Raw genomic sequence first — 6771 nt, forward strand, 5'->3', positions numbered from 1 at the left:
GAGAAGAAAGATGGTGCCTGGTGGAGGTGTATACACAGAACTGTGCTAGTCCAGGTTTTCCTCCCAATATTCGTATAACTTCTTTTTTCCGCCCTAGAGCAAGTCACTTGAAATCCTGTTTCCCTGGCTGTACTTAACCCACATCTGCTGATTTCTGCCCAGAGAACACCTGAGCACTGCTCCTGCTCTGAACTGAACCACAGCCTGCTCCCAGTGATGCTGGTGTGGATTAGCAGTGAACTGGGACCCTACATCAAATATCAATCTGGTTGTCTTCATGCCTTATCAATTAGATGTGTGTGAACCAACACCCTAATTTGTGGGAATTTTTTTAAGAATAAGTGCATGGCTGGTATAAAGTACTTGATAGTACAGTGAGGCCTCACAGGGATCATTCATTCCCTTTATATTTGGAATATAGAATTTAGCTAACTAGTGTATTGATTTTCTTTCCTGGGTGTAGTGACAGCTTTACCACTAAAACCTTTACCGCTAAAATCCTCAGTTCTTCCATTATCCTCCAAACATCTTTGAAACCCAAAAGTGAGGATAAAATCTCAGCTAACATTTTCTATCTGCAATAGAGACCTAGTGCTGAGCCACGCACCTTAGGCTCCCTTTTGAGCGCAGCTGTCCAGATTTAGGTTTTACTTCGGAGAAAGCTGAACTATGCCATTTCCTCCCCTCACTGTAGTGCTGAGTGCCTTTGGTTTAAAGGAATCTGGGGTAAGTGCCTCTGGTGTTGGTGGCTGCCCTTTGACAGGTGGGTCCCCTGTGGATGGGCTTGCAGAAGGACCTGAATGTATCTCATCACAGTTCTCCAGCAATAGTTCCTTCAAAAGGAGAAAACATCCTAAACATGGTCATATGTCTCCAAGCAGGGGAAATAGAGACAGGGAAATAACAGGAAGAGCATGGGCAGTTTTGCCCAGCGTGTGGCTAGTCAGTGTGATGAGCTGGCCTGTGTTATGCATTGGCCATCATGTGTGCATGGGGGGCTAAGGTGGGTCCCCGTGCCTTGCTCAGGTAGGGGGGCAGGCCTGGGAGCAGGGCAGGCTTTGGCTGTTTTCCCCTGTAAGTCCCATGTCAGGTGGCAGCTGGAAAGCAGGACCTGCTTCAGAACACCATCAGCGTTCTTCTGAAGATTTTTTTTGCCATTAATTGCTTTGTAACCAGTTATGATAGACAGTAATGATTCCTGGGTCTAATGATAGGAAGTACTCATTAACACATGGACAAGGGAGCAGTTCCCCAGAGCATGGATGTTTACCAAAAGGGAATATATGAGACATGTGAGTTTCCAAAACAGGAAACTGAAATTTTAGGATATAATACAGCAGCATATTCTCCATTACCGTCATCTGCCACAGCCTAGAGGAGGACACAAAGGGGATCAAGTCTGCATAATACAAACTCATGTAATTATAACAGTGTCAGCATGACTTTAGCCACTTGGTTTGGAAACAATTGCCCTGAAATATTGGCCTTTGACTGTAGAAAAGAAATACTCCTGGGAGAAGCTTCCATTTAGATAGCAAATTAGAAGCATAAATTAAAAAAGAAAAGCAAATCACTTCGAAAGCAGCTACCCTTGGTGTAATACAGTGAACATGAGTGAGCTCTGCTCTGTGACTGGGGATGCTGGGCACTGCAACCAGCTAAATGAGCTTCATGTTATAGCAGCATCATCGTGTGGACGGGATGAGGCCATTCATCTGCTTACAGAGAAGGCACCAATCTAGGAACAAAAGGGCCAGTGTAATCTTTCAGCAGAGGGTTTCCTTTGTACCTAAGCAGAAAATTCTAAGTGGTCTAAACCCCCTGAAGTTCACGTAAAAAGAAAAAAAGAAAGTTGAGGGGAAGGTGGGAGATGGCTCTGCCCGTGAGAGGCAGACAGCATAGCACCGTGCTGATTCCCTGCCAAGGTCCCTGGGGCACGTGGACATGCTTCTAGCTGTGACATTTGTTTCCAGAGCAGAACTGCCTGAACATGAGGCGCACAAAGTGCTCCCAGCTTGTTCTTAAAATGCAAAAGGTCATTCCTGTAGAGACATCCTTCCTCCTGTACCTTGCAGCCCTCATGCATGGACCAGGCGACAGATGGCCGTGCATTGCTCTCTGAGATCAGTGCTTTTGAAGTGTCCAAAATAAAGAGATTTTACCTAAACCAGGCAGCCATCCCACGCCTAACTGCTACAACTATGTGTGCTTGCAGTGCAACCTTTGCAAGTACTATGTCTAGTTGAAGTAGCAGGAGGATCATTTTTAGGACCAGAGGCAATTATTCTGCTCTGGAATTTCAAGATGATGTTGACTTTTACCACAAATACACAGAAGAGATTAGTTCCAGCATTTCACAATAGCAGGGTCCCAGAGTCAGACGATTGGGGCCCCAAGTTCTAAGTGGAGAAGATATTCCATTGTGTAAGAGGAGAGAAAAACAAGGAAAATAAAGGTATTGTCTGCTGTTATTATCTACTAGAGACCCAGCTGAATTTCTGCAGATGGTAGATAGCTTTGCCAGCCTTCACAATCTAGTGGCTTTTCTTCATATTTGTTTTGTCTTTAGGGAAACATGCAACATTTAGCAGTTAGATTGTGATCCAACCGTAGAACAAGGTCAAGGAAAGCTTTTATGTCATTACAGGTTTTTTCCCCTAACACAACTAGTTTTAGAGAACACGGTCATGTGCCTCGTATTGTGGCAACAGTGGAGGAAGAAGTCTGTGACTGCACAGTTCACAATTTAAAATGCAGACAAAGCATTTACTGGGAAACCAGAGAAACAGGGTATGCAGTTGAATGAGGGGCTTCCAGAGTTCCGAGGAAGCAGATATACTTGGGAGGGATGCTGCTTTTGCTTTATGAATTCCTACTAAGTTCACTGGGGTTTAGCAGATAATCTCACAGTTTGGGCCCATCTCCCAGAGACCCAGGGCTGGCAGTGGTAGTAACTTACAAATTAAGAGTATTTTAATTATGCTTTTCTCCTGAATGATATCTTACGTTGTGCAGCTCAAACTCTTGTTTCTTATTCTGCATTGTTGCTTTCTTTTGCATCATCCAACTTTCTGCCTGTCACTGTAATTCTTCTTTCCTTTGCACAGCTGCCACAAAACTTTTCAGCATAAATGCCACAATAATAATAAAAAGCCTTCCATCTCCTTGGTGTCAGGAAGGATGCAAGAATTAAATATACGCCCTGCGTATCGTAATACAAATTGATTTGGACCTAGCTGAAAACCAATAAGTAATAAGGATTTGTTGGCTTTCCTACCTTCTTGTTTGACAGCAGTAGAAGATAGTATCAAAACTCACAAGCTGAAATACTCTGTGGAAAATAACATTCAGAGCAAAAATAACTGGTGGTGGTTTAAGGAACAGCCAGGATCCTGCAGACTTTGGTCTGGGCTTCGGACCCCTGCCAGTGCAGACCAGTTACCTGGATGTCAGTGAGAGTCGTCTTGGTGGAACACGAGGCAGTCTGGTCTGTGGCTATTAGAAACTCGTTGTGCATGCAGAAGAGGAGGATGAGCTCATGTCTGTCTCCAGCAGGCATGCTGGTGATCTGGAATGCCAAGTGGATCCACAGGGCGTGTGTCAGAGGAGTCAGATGTTATCATTGGCAGGGCACACCAGAGTCAGGATCTGAGACCAGGAGTCAAATTCTGCTTGGAAAGACTGAGGGAAGGGAGAGCAAGCCTTCTGTGGAGCTTGTGTTGTCAGTAGGCTCTCATCAGACTCTGGGGCTTTTTCTCTTGTACTCCATAGTGAGTTTTGCAATCTGGTTTTGCTGAGAGAAACTCACTTTAGTATGTCAAGGGTAGGCTCTTCCAGAGGCCCTGATGTGGTGTAACACCAAGTCTAACATTGCCGAAATCCACATCTGGAGCTGGTTTTTTTCCTGCAGAGGAAAAAAGCCTCTCTATCAGATCCTGGCTGCAGCGGCAGTCTGTTCAGCAGCAGCAGCAGGGACTGAAACAGAGGGAGAAGCAGAGGCTGAGTTCTGAACCCAGCAGGATTTCAGAGCTCAAAGCCACGGTATTGCAGAAGATGATAGAGAGGTGGCAAAGCCTTTTTGCTCAGCACTTCAGGCCATGTGGCAAGTTCTTGTATTTTCGACTTCAGTTCTTCACAGCACCACTGCAGAGCTTCGGTTGAAATCCCAGCAAAAACTCAGTGAGAGCCACTGCCTCATGAGGGCAAGATGAGTTAATGTTCTTGGTGAGGTAATAGCTCCCCTAAATCCCTGGAGGCTTTGTGGAAGAGGCTGCTTAGCTCCACAGCCAAGACCTTGCGTATCTGTAAGGGACTGACCCAGAGCAAAAATCAGTCTGCTTTGCCCTTGTGTGAGGCAGGGATTTTCTTTATATAAAACACTTGTGCCAAAAAGGCTCTTTGGTGTTGTGGTGACTCCATCAGGAGATGAGACTTGGACATGCACCTTCTGTCCTATCTTCTTTCCCTCCCTGTGCTGACCCCATGCCCTGAGTCTCATGGGAGAGGCTCCCAATGCAGCAGCCAGGAGCTCTGCTGCAGTTCATCCTGGACCCTGATCTGAATGTCAGAGGATCAGGGCTGCAGGGTGCACAATCGGCTGCACCTACCTGCAGTTCAGTCTGAAACCCTTAAGGTGTGGCAAAAATAATTGCCCTTGTCTCCTTTTCCACGCACTTTCTTACCTTGCTCTGCCTTTGCTACACCTGCCTAAGTACAAGGTCCCATTTAAAGGCTCTTGAAATAACAAGAAAGACTTTCCATGACCCACAAAGGTGCTGAACTGGGCCATGTTTGACCTATACAGCTCCTGGGCAACAAGGCAATGTTAATGAAAGCTGTGCCTTTTCCACCCAGTTCTCATTTAAAGCAAGGGTGACAGCAGAAATCCTGCCTTTGATAAAGCCACATTAATCTTGGTTTTACAATCACTCCGTGTTTTCTGTTCACTCCTCTCTCTGCAAGCCAAGGTTCATAAAAGCCTGATGAGGCCAATAGGAGTCTCTCCATTATCTTGGAAATGAGGAACCATCATCTTGGTTGTGACCCTGGATCATTTTGTTGCCTGCAAGACTGAGCTACGTGGCTGGCAAAACTCTTGACTCCTCCCAGCTCAGTTATTGTTCATCATCCTTATGACAACCTGCATGTAGGCATCATCCCTGTGTGTGGTTTGATCTTCTCAGTCCCTGCAGCATGCCACTCCTGCAGCCTGGACTTTGTGCGGTGCAGGATGGCGCTGCATCCCAATGCACTGTCACTGTGCTGCTGTGCCATTTGCAGCAGTTCTGCTGTCTCTTCTTCATTTTCTCCTTGTAGATCATCCTCCCTGGAAGATTTATGTATGACTTTGTGGTAGCCAGGTTCCCACAGTGCAGAAGGACATAACCGCCCCATGGTCAGAAGGTGGGATGGAAGGGACGAGCATCATGTGCACCTGGGCAAGGGCTATAAACAATCCCCTTTGAAAATGGGGTTTCATGCTCAATTCAGTGACCAAACCCTTTAGTGTTCTGGCCATAACTGCATTAAAACAACTCCTGGAAGATCTGAGCTTATACTGTGGTTTGTGTCCCCTGGTTAGAGCCTTCTGTATTATTTTTATTGTGCTCCACCAGCGGTGCTACATGGTGATGGACCGAAGTATACTTTTTTATAAACAAATTGGCACATGCAAGTTAGCATTCGGGAACTGAAATTGCCAGTTTTCCTACTTTTTAGAAAAATAGCCAATTTAGTTTTGAAATCCTAAGGAATACCTGATTCAGATGACTTTGGTGGCATGGTTCATACTAGACTGAGTGTAGCTACATTAGAAATATTTTTAGCATTTTCTAACATGCAGAAACTTGATTCACTGGAGTCATAGAAAAAAAGAGATCTCTCTGCTAAAATAGCTTTGTAGCATATTCTTTTTTAAGACAAACGTAATACAGACATACTGATGAAAATACTCTGCTTCAATGAAGATCAGAAGAAACATTTTACGTCTTGCTCTGCTCCGGAAGATGAGGAGGCCGGAGGAGGGAATACTGCAGCTTTCCAGCAGGCTTCAGTTCAGCTGTGCTAAACTGGCAGCTCATCTTGAGCTGGCAGCTGCTTGTCCTGCCTGTCCTGCCCCTGAGTCACTCTGCAGAGCGACCTGACGCACAGAAGGGCAGGTCTGCACCCTGAGATAGGGCTGGTGGTGTGATGCTGATCTGGAGCTTCATACAAGGGCATGGGTTTTTGGTGTGGATTCATCTGCTTTAGGAAGCATTTGAGTGGAGCTTGGAAGTGAATAGGAAATATTGTTGATTCGTAGTAGCAGGCAGAGTTGATGAGCTTCAGCGATGTTAAGGGGGTCATGGCTGGGCTTTTCATTTACCAAATAGTAGCAAAGGAGTAAGTTTGGATCACACATATTTTGCCCTTTTTCATGGGAGTATGTTTTTATACCCTCTAAACGACACTAGAGAGAGTCTTTTTTTTTTATTAGGCTGTAGTTTTCCCTTCCAAAATGGTTGAGCGTGGCCAAAGCAAAAATCCCAAGCATTTGGGCTGTCGCTTGGCTGAGCCTCCTCGTCTTGGCACTCACTTGGAGCCTGTTGCAGCTCCCGAGGATGATGGAACAGCTCCCACTGGGAGCTGGATCAAGTTTTGAGCTGCTCCTCACTGCTTGTTTATTTGTCCTATTCTCCGGGCTTGGCAGGTGGCACTTTTGCTCAGTGATTCATTCTCCGGCACATGCATTTATCTGGGCTGACATTTTAATCATGCAAATAAGGATCTCCT

The sequence above is a fragment of the Nestor notabilis genome, unplaced genomic scaffold, assembly GCF_000696875.1.
Source record: "Nestor notabilis isolate BGI_N333 unplaced genomic scaffold, ASM69687v1 scaffold10434, whole genome shotgun sequence".
Classification (NCBI taxonomy): Eukaryota; Metazoa; Chordata; class Aves; order Psittaciformes; family Psittacidae; genus Nestor; species Nestor notabilis.